Below are 14,820 nucleotides of genomic sequence, written 5' to 3'. Positions count from 1 at the left end.
CCCCCCCCCACACACTTTCAGTCGGCGGGCCAAAGAGGCATATATCTCACCAAGATGGATTGTAAAATGGACCAAGAATAATCCACCTTGGTCATACAACCTCTCTCTTGTTGTTGGTCAAAGCGATGGCCGTCCATGCGACCCCGGAGATGGGCTAGCTCGCTAATAATCATGCAAGTAGCTAGTCCCCGAAGACAACCACTACATGCGTGTGGCCCAAACATATGTATGGAGAGGTGTGTTTTTGAGTAACAATGGAACAACTTTGATGTGGCACTGTGATTTCGAACTAGAAATCCCCAGACTGAGTGAGGGTTAGGTTGATGATGCATATGTATGTTACACCACACTTCAAGCCAACGACGGGGATTCATGCCTGCATGCATGCATAGTATATGCGCTCAAACTTAATTAGGTCTGAATCTCACCATGACCTATACTATGATAACACGAACCAAATGAAGAATCCGCCATGGTAACCTATCTTATTGTTGGTCAGGTGATCATGGATGTTCACGCGGGCCCACAAATATATATGCTTATCACCGATAACCACACGAGGGAGTGTACCGTTCGAAGGCAACCACTACATGCATATGTATGGAGGTGATGCGTGCATGCATGTTTGAATACACAACATTGATGTGGCGTGTGTGTCAAAAATCGTACACTAGCTCCCCACACAGAGCGAGATCGGTTCATGATGTGTCGTTGTACTAGCCACTTCGACTCCGATGGGAGGGATTCATGCGTACACATGCATGTGTGTGTGCTCAAGCTGTATCATGCATGTCATCCTAGAGCAAAAATAATAATCCCATCCTAAGTCAAATTAACCTCTCTTGTTGTCAGGCAAAAAGTAGTGATAGACCAAGCGGGCCCACAAATGGAAAGCATCGATATCGCTGACAACCGCTTAAGTGGGTGCGAGAGGACAACCACCACCGCTTTGCATGTGGGCCAAACATATATATGTTGAATACCCAAAATGCACATCTTTGATGTGCCACATGCCTCAAAAATCGTAAACCATGCACCTACACAGAGCGAGGTTCATATCAAGCGTACTACATATGATGGTCCCCTTCCCCCTCTTCACCGCATACTATATGCTCCTGCCGTAATATATGTACAACCCAAAAGAATCCTCATCGATGGTGAAATTAATTAACCTCTCCCGATGTATGTCAAAGTGATGCATGCATGCATCATCGATGGCCTCGTGGGCCCACAGATGGAAGTGTCACGCGTGAGTGTCTTAGCTAGGATATGCATGTAGCCCAAAAAGGTGTTGTGTGATGTTTGAATAACCAATTTCACAATTTTGATGTGGCACGTGCCTCGGAAACCAAAAAGTCCCGACACTGAGTGAGGTGTACTTGTTCACGGACGCGTACATATAGTATATATGCTAGTCCCCTCCCACCTCTTCGATGCGTACTATATACCACTATAACACAAACAAAAAAGATTATACCTTGCTAGTAAAATTAACCTCACCGCCGGCTGTTCGTCAAAGTGATGGACGACGACCTCGCGGGCCCACAAAAAGCGTCACACGCGAGTATGGAGTGTCGTGTAGGACAACCATCGACTGCATGTGGCCAAAACATTTATGTATGAAAGGGTTGTGTAATGTTTTAAATAATGATTTCACGACTTCGATGTGGCACCAGCCTGCCTAACAAAATGGACGACCCACACGGTGGCTCACAACTCGTAGTGTACTGCGAGCCACCCGCCACCCCCAGATGCACCCCCCACACACACCGCGAATCTACCGCAACTATGATGCATGTTAAATTAATTATCCTGCGGTGAACATACATGTTACCAACGGAGGGACGTTTTAATTTCAAAAAATCACAGAGATCATTAAGACGTTTTAGTACATTGATTGATATTCTATGGGTATAATGTGCAAAAATCAAATTTGAGCTACATGCACATGTGACAGTGCACCTAAATGGATTGCAAAAACACATGTGTCTCACTGGGTGCATGTTTACTCCCCGTGCAACAAATTTCAAACATTGAGAATCTTGAATTTTAAATTCTAGTACATCCAAAACTTATTTGAAGTTCATGAAACTTATCATATTGTCATATGGACACCAATACAAAGTGGCATTGTACGTTTTTTTGTCAAATTTGAGACCAGTTTTGATGTAGTCTTTATCTAATTACAGACGGGAGATTATTAATAATTGGGAACCAATATCCCAAACGGATTATTTATTCGAACCGTGAGCGTTAGACCAGCAATGGATACGTGCCATGCTATGATTAAGCAATAAAGCGGCAGCATTAATCATCCAAATAGAAAAACAATATACGTGCCGCCGCACGACCCATGTGCCGTGCGAGTAGGCGTGAGTTGACGGGATGCGTCCGCCACGCAGGCAGACGGGGAGGCGTGCGTGCAGGTGTGTGAATTGACGGAGGCGTGCTCGCTGCATAGTGTCATTGGGAGGCGTGCGTGTAGCTGTGTGAAACTTTGGTAGGCATGCCAGTAGTCCGGTGCATAGGCTCACCGGCAGGCGAGCCATCAGTTTGACCACCGCCTGCCTCTTTCCCACAACTCCCACTACTCCATATTAATGGTGCACTTGAGCGGCCGCACCCCCCATCCTTGCTACGCACACACAATCCTCTCTCTTCGCTTGGATCCTCGACGACACTCTCAGTCCTCAAAGCCGTCAGTGTATGAGGATGCCGCCGAAGCGCCTCATCGAAGGGAGTGGCGACGCCGGGGCTCCTAAAGCACCGAAGCATGACGTGGAGATGGAGACAGAGGTTGCCGTCACCGCCGGTGAGTTATCGATGTATCCTGACATCGTCGATGGCGTCGAGCTTCCACAGCCAGAGGCGGAGTTCCACACCAACTCCGATGACCACTCTGGTGATGACTCCGACGACCACTCCGGCGACGACTCCGACGACGACGGACAGCTGGTTAGTCATCTATACCCATTTATGTGTCAAATAGATCATAGGGTTTCTCTAGTTACTCCTGCCTCCCCCTTTTTGGAATAGAAATCCTATGGTTATGTTCTTCCAATCCATGAAATCTGAGTATGTTTCGTTAGATCCATGTAGTGTATTGATTGTTTGAATGGTACAGGTGATAAGTAATTAGTTGTTTCATCTGTGCAAATGATTTCTGTTAGTAATCCGACTAGGGTTAGTGTTCGTGCTAATAATTCCTAGCCAGGGCTTGACAATTGATTTTCAATGACCTACATATGTTTGTGCCATTATTTTCTTCAAGATTGGTCTTAAAAATCGAACCATAATATCTGGATATGTATAAATAAATAGCCATAAATTCCTAATCCTACTTCACGGCATGTAATCATTGATTTGATGCCAAATTTGTTTTACTATTTGTATAGGTGTTGTCTGACAATGTGGACAACGAGGATGAAGATGTCCACAGGAGGTACAACAGGAAAATCCTGAGGGAGCTTTATGCGGGAATACATAACAGGCGTATTAGGACCTGGAACGGCAGCTATGGATGCCCATTTTGCAACCAGAAGCTTCATGACGCGTATCTAAGTTTTCTGGCGCATGCAAGAGGACGGGCCATTGGCTCCTTCAAGCATAAGTATTCTAGCAGGGTGGCGCACATCGCATACGCCGAGTACCCGGAGAAGCTTTAGGATCGTGGCGGCCTGTGAGATGAGATGTGGGATGGATCGAACTATATATGTACGCTTGAGTATGCTTAATGCAGTTGAACTATGTACTACTTATGGTTGAACTATGCTTATGTACGTGTACGCTTATTATGTATGTCTAGTATGTTAAATATTTCGCCAAATTTTGGTAAAAATGCCAGGACCCCGATCCTAAGTCACACAGATCTAGCATGTAACACATCATATCACTTTGCTGCCTAATGCACGGTATCCCCAAGGGTGCCACCTTACCTGGCCCGGAACCGTTTGCGCCTTTTGGCTCACGTATATGATAGTGTCGCTAGCATCCATAGGAGAGAGAACCCGGGCCGACATGACTAGTCGTGAATCCAAAGTGGCACTAACTTATAGGGACATGCATACATGACCCAGCAACGAACGTGTCGGTCATACACGTATGAACCCAAGTCGTAGCAAGCTACAAGGACTTAAAGGAACAACGCGTGACATTTCCCCGAAGGGACAGACACAGGAACGAAGAAGGACACATGCTGGCCAGCCTAAGTGTTCCGGAGTAGTAGCAAGCTACCATGGCTTAGTGGAAGCACTAGGAGACATTTCCCGGTAAGAGAGGCTACCAAGAATAAACAAGTAGGTTGTCGGATCGCACACATACCAAGCATTTCAATAACATACACACAATATGCTCGATATGTGCAAATACAACATGGCATCACAACAAAACTCTACGACTCAAAGTATTTATTCATTAGGCTCCGAGGAGCCAGATATTACAACCATGGGTCTGATGACCCAGCATTCAAGTCATACAAGTAATAAGCACATGCAGAAGCTTAACTTGTCTGAGTATAGACAACTACAAATGAAAAAGGTTGAGAAGCCTGACTATCTACAAGACCATGCCAAGGGAACAAGATCGTAGTTGAGGTAACAAGCTAAACGTTGAAGTCCATGCGGAACTACTAGTGCGACTGAAGTCTCTCTGCAAAACATAAATTAGGCAAATGTGAGTACCAATGTACCCAGCAAGAGTTACATCAGAACTAGCTACATATGCACAATATCAACAAAGGGGGTGGTGGAGTTAAACTACAGCAAGCCAACTTTGACTCAGTGGCCATCCTGTACTACGATTGCAAGTAACTCTTTTGATGTGGCGCACACAAGTCCACATATTCACCAAATCAATACACCACTATGGATCCGCTCCCGTCTTCCTACGAGAATGCCATCCATAGCACTCACGCTTATCTTGCGCATTTTAGAGTATCCACTTTCACTTGTCTATGAACAGTATATGCAACCAAGTAGTCCTTTACCACGAATGCGGCTATTCGAATAGTTTGATAACCCTGCAGGGGTGTACTTCTTCACACACGCTCTCACCACTTATCGACGTTTACACGACATGTACTCGGCAACCTTTAAGCGGAAGCCCAGCGAGGGTGTCGGCCACGACCTGACTAACCACGCAAGTCCCTAGTCCAGGTTTATCTCCTATTCGGGTTCCATCCGCAAGGAAATCTGGCCGGGGTGTCCTCAACGACCCCAAACGATGTGTACAGGGTTCCCGGGTCACCAAACGGGTGACTTAGTACACCGGGCCACGTGCCTACCGCATCACAGCTAACCCCTCGGGTCAGCGCTGCGCATGGCCTCCAGCATATTACAAACACCAGAAACTACTTGTAACTCCTGGAAAGAGGATAGGGGTGGTTAATAAGTCGAGAGGGTCCATTGGTTTCGGGCCCAACGCATAGTAGTAGCTGATCTTAAATCACATACACAGATCTTAGTTCCTAAGGACGGTTCCAATGAAACAACCCACCATGTACTCCTACATGGCCTCTCATCGATACCTTTACCAAATCGTGTTCACACACTTAGCTCACACACAGTAGGACATGTTCATCACCATTCCAATTCATCCCCGATGAATCGGACCTGACTCAACTCTAAGCAGTAGCAGACATGACAAACAAGCATGAATGAGTAGGAACATCAAGGCTCAAACAACTCCTACTCATGCTAGTGGGTTTCATCTATTTACTGTGGCAATGAAAGGTCATGCAGAGGAAAGGGGTTCAACTACCGCATCATGTAACAGTTGAATCGTTGTTGTCCTAATGCAGTAAAAGAGAGCAGGAGCGAGAGAGTGGGATTGTTTCGGAATGAACAATGGGGTTTTGCTTACCTGGCACTTCTGAAGATAGTATAGCTCTTCATCGGTGTCAACGATCACAACATCGGTAGAACGTCCACTGAGAGGGTACAACACTGGCAAACAGAGAAGGAACACAATCAATGCAATGCAACAATATGATGCATGAATGTGACATGGCAATATGCTATGATTGAGCTAATGCAACTAGCAATGATTTAAATGAAGTTGGTTTGAACTCAAGGTTCAAAATCAAACTCCATAAGTGGTTAGTTAAATTCCGTTTATTTGATTTCACTTATGCAGTAGGTATAATTTGCTTGAACATGCATGAAACCAGTACCAATGGATAGATTGGATTTTTCTGATAATTTTTCATAAATAAATCTTTTCAATCTTAGTTATAGATTATTTTCTATGATTTTTAGAAGTTTTAACTATTTTCTGGAATTTCCTAGATTATTTTTAATACAGAAAATGGTTAATTGCGTCAGCACTGCGTCACTATGACGTCATCAGGTGAACAGACCGATCCGGGTCAAACCTGACCTATGGGGACCACTGGTCAGTGACACAACCAGTTAACAGGGTGTTTAGGGTTAGAACTAATCCTAATCTGTAGATAATCAGGGTGGTCCCACATGTTAGTGTCTGGACTAATTAACATTGTTAATTAAAGCTAATTAAACCCTAACCTAGGTTAGTCAGGGGCTGGCCCTATATGTCAGTGGCCCAGGTGAGGTCGAATCCCACTCAACCGGGTCAAACTCGCTGGAGTTGACCCACGACTCGTCGCCGGTGAAGCCCGAGACGGCGGAGGGGATCGGGATTTGCCCACAGTCGACCAAATCGACTGCGGTTTGGTCCTACGAGTAGCTGGGGTTCTTGCGCATCCAGCAGAGCCATCAGATCACGCCGGGGCACCCCAAACGATGGAGACGACGACGTAGGCGGCGGCCGAAGCTCGGACGTTGATGGAAACGAGGCTACGATGCACTAGGGGAGGAGCTGGTGGGTGCAACGTGCTCCTAGTGGTGCACTGAGTGCCCTGATGGGCTCGGACGTGGGTGGTAGCAGCTATGGCCACGGTGGCGCCATGGACGGCGGCGGCGAGCTCGACCACGGCTGAGAGACAGAGCTACAATACGCGCACGAGTGAGAGGACATGGGTGGAGAAAGAGGGGCTCACGTCAGTTGAAGCAAGCATCGAAGAAGGCTCGAGGAAGGCTGGAGCTGAGTGTGGCGGCGTGGCAGACCTCCGGTGGCCGAGGAGGGAAAAGGCATTGGGGCGGCGCTTCGGGGCCTTTCCCGTCACATTGGTCGGTGAGGAGGTCGGGGACGAGGTGTAGGATCTCGGGGACAGCTCGGGGCGGCACGAGGAGCATGGTGGACGTGGTGACAGCAAGCAGCGGCGACGACAGTGTTCGGCTATTCGCGAGGGAGAGTGAGGGAGAGGAGGAATGAGCATGGGGGGAGTAGTGAGAGGGGATGGGGGGGGGTTGCGTGGCGACGTCCAGGGCGTCCAGGCGTCGAGGGAGAGGGGCAGGCAGGTAGGAGGTGGTGCAGCGCGTGCATGCGCGCAACAACCACACGCCCCTGGCCTTCTGGCGAGAGGTTGGGGGTGACTGGCGCTGCCAGTTGGCTGGGCCGGCTTGTTAGGCCGCTGGGCTGCACAGTGCCGGGCTGCACAGGTAAGTTTCCTCTCTCTCTGGTTTTTCTAATTCTGTTTCTGTTTTCTATTTATTTTCCTCTGTTTAGATTTAGTTTAAAAACTAAACCATTTTTAAAACTCCTGAAACTATTTGTGGGCACTGTCGAAATTATTCCCAACAGTCCTCAACTAGTTTCAGAATTACCAGAGCATTTAAAATATTCATAGGATTTAAATGCCCCAATTGAAATACAATATGAGTTAATTCAAAAATCTAGAATGACCTAGAAATATGTTCATCATTTTTGGCAGAGGTTTTTACCTTTATCAGAAATGATGAACATTTCCAAAGGGCATTTTGGGTTCATTGAAAATATTTCATTTTGATCCTTGTTGGATTTCATTTGGTGCTAGGGTTTGAACATCCCCATTCCAAGATTAATTGAAATTGATAATGATGCATGGATGCAATGCCACTAATTACAAGCAGAATTCTTGGGTTGTGACAACTCACCCCCGCTAAACAAGAATCTCGTCCTGAGATTCAAGACGTGAGGTAAGAAGACAGAGGGGTCACAAAATTATCATAGTCTTCTCGATCCACTGCAATTCATAAGAACGTTGATTGCTTGCATCATGTTGATCTTGACATCCTTGCTTTCGAGATCTCTGTCCAACATAGTGGTGAGATGATAAACTCTACATGAATTGATCTTCTCAAAGATCGAGCAACTCAAGATCAACTCATGGAGTGAGATGTTGAAACATCTCTTGAGCTGAGACACAAGACACACATAGGGAGGTGTCGGCATTCTGGGAACGGGGGTCCGCAGACTTGCCTACCTGCGGCCTGCGGCGTGGCTCAAAGGGGGGCCCAGCACGGCCCATCTTCACCAACACAGACCCAAGACCCTCGCGAGGGGCCAAGCCTCGCGGGGCGGTCGACGCAGAGCTTCCTCAGGCACGGCCTCATCAGGCTGGCTCGCGAGGAGGCGGAGAGATCAAGGCGGGGTACCTCACGAGGTGCCCATGACGCAAGCCATGATGACCAAAGGCGCCAGGCGGGTGCTAGCCCGCGCATCGTCCTCCTTTCCTCTTTGGTGCAAAGGGAGCAAGCGCAGCCGCGGAGTACCGAGGCACCAGGCAAAGGTTGCCATTTCGGTGCAACAAGACCAAGACCAGGAGGACTGCAAGACGGAGGTCATTGTGGAGCCCAAGACGGCATCACCACCAGAGCTTTGTGCAGGTGAAGACTACTTTTGTCAGGATAGCTGGTACTAGCTGTTCCCCTTCAAATTAGCCCGCCATTGTTGGCTCCCTTCCCGCTCGATATTTGGGAAGAGGACCAGGGCCTCTATAAATAGGACCAACCACCCACAGAACAAGAGAGGAGAGGGACGAGAGAAGGAAAAGAGAGAGAGAGAAGGGTGACTGAACTCCTCCCAGCAGTTCATCGCCCCAGCCAAGAGCAGACCCTCGCGAGGCTGTTCTTCCTTGTATTGTTCATCATCATCAGCCCTAGAGGCAATCCACCACACCACACACTGGAGTAGGGTATTACACCACAACAGTGGCCCGAACCAGTATAAACCCTGTGTCATTCGTGTTGCTCTTTCCCTAGCTTAGATCTTAGCGAGGCGGAGGGGTGTAGGTAGGTAGGAGGCGAAATCTCCGCGCGCACCCCAGTGTTCGAACCTCAAGGGTCTGCCGGAACCCGAAATCCGACAGTTGGCGTGCCAGGTAGGGGTGCACCGGAATCGACCTTCTACCGCTTCGTGCCCCGTCGCGTCATCATCACCATGTTCGGCGACCAGGCGGGTAATCGAGATCCATGGGTTGTGTGGCCCGCCCGCGCAGAGCCGCTCGCCTCGAGCGACCCCGTGCCCCAGGCAGCTCGCGGTCCGCAGGGCGCTGCGGGCCGCGGGCGATGCGGACAGGCTTCAACAGCTCTCACACCGCGGCAGGCACGATCGGCAGCAAGGGCCTCCAATCACGCCGCGACCACGACCCCGTACACCCGCCGGGAGCAGGCGAACTCGAGGGCCGCGCTCACGGTGGCCCGAGAGCTGCTGTAGTGCAGGCTGCTGGAGGGCGGCCGCGACGTGCTGCCGGAGCGGGTGGCAGAGCTCCTGGGCTTCGCCGCCTCGGGGGCTCACCCCTTCTGCACCCAGCTCCCATCTCAAGCCCAGGGCGGCCCGCGCGGGGGCTCCGCACGCGCCCGCGGGCTCCAAGGCTACTCCAATGCCAACGAAGCTGTCAGCGCCGGACCGGCGGCGGCGCTGCCCCTGCTCCCGGTCCGTGAAGAAGAAGGACTCGACGCGACCCGCGGCCTCAGTGGACAGCCGTGCTGCCACCCCACGGTGGGCGCGTCAGGCAGGACCGCATGGCACGCGGAGCACTACGGTGTGGCCTTCGGGATGACGGCGCCAGAGGAATACGTGCCCCTCATTATGGACCAAGGACACCCTCACGAGAGCGAACAAGGCTCGCTCCTCAGCCCAAGCTGGGGGGACGAGGCACTAGAAGCTGAGCCTTTCCAGGAGCCCCGGGACGGTCTCACTGGCCACGCTGGAGGCAATGATTATTGGGTACCACTAATTCTTCAGGAGCAGGCATACGCTAACCATGGATTGCAGGAGGTGTAGGTCGCCACAGCGAGCAGCTGCCCCGCTCCCACAGTCCCCTACCCCTCGGGAGGAGGGCGCAGGGGGCTGCAGGAGAGGGGCCGAGATCTGACATCGCCACCGCGGCATTCGGAGCAAGGTGTTCTCAGGAGGTAGGCCCTCTGCTGGGGAGGTGCCTCAGGGCCTGCCCCTGGCGGAGGACCCGTGGTCGTCGGGGGAACCGCTGGCGACTGCTCTACCCCATCGGCGGCGTCCTGGTTTTCGGTCGTCGTTGATGGCACTAGAGTGTGGCGCAAGGCGGGGCCCTCATCTGGTGATATGAAGCAAGGCCAGTACCTGTGAAGCAGGCCCAGTGCCTGTGAAGCTCGCCGCCTCGTGACACTCTCACGTAATAATGAGTGGGGCTGTACACGCCCCGGAGTCTCAGGGGTGCCGGCCTCAGGCCCTGGGGCTCCCTCCCACGCCTAGTGGTAGCACTTAGCTCCGCGCTGGCGAGAAGACGTCCAAGACTAGATTAGGTGCCGGACGTGGCCTTTTGTCTGCCTTCGTTGCTTTTCCCTTTGGTTGTCGCTTTCCCCCACTGGATTCAAGTTGGATTCGAATTTGAGATTTGCGTGTGTTCAGGGAAGGGGTGCTTAGTCTCGTTCGAGCAATTTCTCGCATTTTGGTTACCACTTCGCCTCAGCTGCCTCCCCTCATGAGCCCCTCGCGAGCCGGGTCAGGCCTAGCTTGCGTGCAGCCTAGACTGCCGCCGCCGCGTCCTCTCAGGAGGGTGTTTTGCTGCAGGTCCTACGGATCCAATCAGGGAACACTCGGGACACCACAACCTCCCACAGGCTACCTCAGGGCCAGCACGGGACCAAGGTAAACTAGCCGACCAACGCGTCGCTTAAGCCAACCACTTGGCGCAGGCGCATGGGCAATGTAGCGACTACTAATATGATGAACACAAGTTTTACATAAGGGGCTCCCCCTCCCAAATGCTCTCACCGCCATCAGGCCAAAACCTGAGTTCTATTCATGCAGGGCAAGGAAGTAGGAACGATGCACAATCAGTCGGATAAATCCCCCAATGCGTCCTCAGGAGCACCACCCGAGCCACTGCTGGCGTCGCTGAACTCGCCATCGCTGTCCGCGTCGCCGCCAGCGGCGTCAGGGCTGTGCACCGCACCGCCCTCATCGGCAGCCACGATCACGCCATCGTTGTCTGAAGTGAAGGACCTGATAAGAGCATCCACATTGTCTTCCACCCAGTGCGCTAGGTCGCCTCGGACGGCCCGGGGGACTGCGGCGATGGCGGCGTCAAAATCGAAGTGGGGATCCATGTTCTGGAGATGGCTGAAGACGCGAGAAAAGGCACGCCCGAGCAGGGCGCGGCTCCTCTCTTCCACCAACCTGTCAGCCCTGACCGACCGCGCCCCTAGCTGCGTCACCACGTCAGTGAAGAACTGAAGATTGCCGGCGTAGTTGACTGCATGCGGCTCGCCAACAGCCGCCTCGCAGATGTTGCCCAAGGCTGTGTTGGCTCTCTCCCGGAGCATGGTGAGCATGGGGCCGTGCTCATGCTCCAGGATCCGCCGTTGACGTATCTCATCCGCATTCTGGCGCGCGACGGCCTCAGCCTCCTCCACCCGTTGGCGAAGAAGGAGCACCTCGGCCTGGGAGGTGGTTAACTCACCTTGCGCCAGCTCAAGGGCGGCCCAGAAAGCATCGGCCCGCCGTGTCGCCCCCTCCAGCTTGGCTCTCAAGGCAGCAGTCCTGCCTTCAGCCTCGGCCTGGATCAACCCCAGCTTCTCCTCAAACTCGTGCTCAAGGTTCAAATGCGCCATCGCCACTCGACGTCCGACCTCCTCTAGGACACGGGCTTCCTGTGTAGTGACATCATCCTCCGCCTGCGTCACCAAGCACTCCCTCGTCTCCAGACGCTCGTACTCGTGGGTACGTTCGGCGTCTTCCAGCGTCAGCGCCTCCTCACGCTTCTGGAGCTCTGCTGAATCGCCAGAGGCCACCTTCATCGACGCGAGGGCTGCCTCGCGCAGCTCCACCTGCTCCTCCAGTGAATGGCACCAGGCCAGGAGCTCCCGAGCCCGCTCCTCCGCCGCCGTTCGCCACCGGTCAGCCTCACGGGCCTCCTCAGCGGCCCAAGATCGAGCCTCTCGAGAGGCCACCAGCGACGCCTTGGCCTCTGCGTCGTCAAGATCGCACTGACGGCGCGCAAGGGCGATGGCGCCCTTCAGCTCGCGCCTCTCTGCAGCCAGGCGCAGGCCCTCGGCCTCAAGGCGCGCGTCTTCATCAGCAATCTCCCCACCAAGCAGGCTTACCGCGTCAGCCACCCTTTGAAGGAATCCTTGGCGGAGAGCGCGACGCTCCCGAGCGTGCTCGAGCACGTCTTCCACGCCATCATCTGCCCCAAGCAAGCGCCGGAGGCCATGAATCAGCACCCCCCCTCCGGGCTAGGGGCTGGCACCCTCGCGACGGTCGGGCACGCCGCGCCAGAAGCCCGGCCTGGGGCCAGCCCGTGCCCAGGTGAAGAGCGCAGGGAGCGCCTCAGCCAATCGCAGTCCACGACCAGGCGGAAAGCCCACGGCAGGCTGGCTATGCCACGAGAAGGCCTGCGGAAGAGGATCGCGAGGTGCGCAGGGCCACGATGCGCCTCGGGATGGTCTGCCTCTTCGATCGCCCTCACCACAAGGGCTCTGCTGCTCGGGGCGCTTGAGGGCGATGGAGGGGGCGAAGCCAAGGGGGACTGCACCTCAGCCATCTCCGCAAGCTCGGCTGGAAGGGGCCTGCGGAGCAAGGGTCAGTAAAAGCAACAGAAGGATCAGGAGCTGGGAAAGGAGAAGGCTTACTCATCAGTGGCGAAGTACTTCCTACGCTTCAGCAGGCGACAAGGGTAATCGTCGCCCAGGGCCTCCCTTCTCTTCCGGAGGGCCTCAAAGTCCACGCGGATCAACCTACGACGAAGACGGAGCGTCAAGGCGATCTGCGTCAGGGGCACCTGCCTGATGCGCGCTGCCAATCGCCTCGCCAACGGAAGCAACCGGAGCCTCAGGGGCCTCAGTCGCAAGCATTGAGGGCAGCTGCTCGTCACCCTCAGCCTCAGCGGCACGGGCCCCGAGAGCCGCTCCCTCATGAGCATCGCCCGACGCTATCACCCCGCCGGGAGCCCCCTCGGCCTCTGGTGCCTCATGCCTCCCTACTCCGCCACTCGAGGAAGAGCCGCCTTGGCCGACTGGAAGGGCGGTCACCACCACTGGGTTCTCGCGAGGCCCCTGGAGGCCGGCGGGGCGCGACCCCCACTCATCAAAGATAGGCATCTGCTTCACAAAATCGCCCCTGCTCTGGCAGAGGTACAGCAAGGCCCCTCCCTGCTGGATGCTGCCAGGGTTGGGGTCCCCAGTCAGGGTCAAGAGCGCTGTCCTTAGCACTTCAGGAGTCAGGTCCTCTTCCTGGAGCCTCATACAATCATCGCACCCGCTGAAGGCCCACATCCGGCGGGAGTGGCGTTGGAGAGGAGCAACGCGGCATAGCAGGAACTCCTTCACCACCTTGGGCGCTGTCACGCCAAGCGACCTCAAGAACGCGAAGCGGTGCCAGACGAAGACGAGCCGGGGGCTCTCAAGCGTCTCCTGGCCCCAGCCCGAATTGGGGACAGCAGGCGAAGTTGGCTTCGATAGCAGGGGGCTGGGCACCCCTGCGTCCACATACAGCCCCCACTCGCGGAACCCAGCCACGGGCGGGGGGAGCCTGAAGTCAATCCCAGAGGCCGCAGTCTCAGATGCGGCAATGAAGCTCATGCACGCCCAACATTGGGTAGGGTCGACAAGGCGCAGCGAGAAGAAGTAGCGCAGCAAGGCAACCGAAGGAAGGATGCCCATCATAGCCTCGCAAACAAAGGCGAAGACCGAAAGAAGGGAGATGGATTCAGGACCCAGATGCATCATGTGGATCTGATAGTGGGAAAGCACGGCATTGAAGAAATCAGAAAAGGGAGGAACCAGACTCACCCACAGGGCGTCGGCGAAATACGGGACCTCAGTGACTATCCTGTCAATGGAGGAGTGGGACGCGGGCCAGGCCGTCGTCCTCCCGCATTCGTTGAAGATAGTGGCCAGAGCCAAGCTGACCTTGCCTAAGCCCTCGGCGGGGGCCGCCAACAGCGGCGGACCAGGCGGAGGCATGGGTTTCTTCCCTCTTCCCTTCTTCGTCGGAGCCATGGCGATGGGAAAAGGGGGGGGGGGAGTTCGAGATTGGGTCGAAAACAGAAGCTGGAGTTCGAGCGGAGGAAGGATAGAGGGCGCTCGAGCGACAGAAAGGGGAGCGGTTGTGTACAACTATGAGTCCGCCTAGCGTGGCGCAAAATCAGGGGGCGTGGGGGAGCAGTACCGCCCACCTCCAATCAACCGCCACGCGGCGCCCAAGGCCGCAGGCTGTTAGGGCCCGCGGCACTTCGCCCTCGCCCTTCCGCCTCCCTGCACTGCCAAGTCCGGGTGCGCCTTGGGCCCGGGGGCTACTGTCGGCATTCTGGGAACGGGGGTCCCCAGACTTGCGTGCCTACGGCCTGCGGCGTGGCTCAAAGGGGGGCCCAGCACGGCCCATCTTCACCAACACAGACCCAAGACCCTCGCGAGGGGCCAAGCCTCGCGGGGCGGTCGACGTGGAGCTTCCTCAGGCACGGCCTCATCAGGCTGGCTCGCGAGGAGGCGGAGAGATCAAGGC

The sequence above is a fragment of the Triticum dicoccoides genome, chromosome 4A, assembly GCF_002162155.2.
Source record: "Triticum dicoccoides isolate Atlit2015 ecotype Zavitan chromosome 4A, WEW_v2.0, whole genome shotgun sequence".
Classification (NCBI taxonomy): Eukaryota; Viridiplantae; Streptophyta; class Magnoliopsida; order Poales; family Poaceae; genus Triticum; species Triticum dicoccoides.
The sequence above is the reverse complement of the archived record's forward strand: the minus strand, read 5'-3'. Positions refer to the sequence as shown.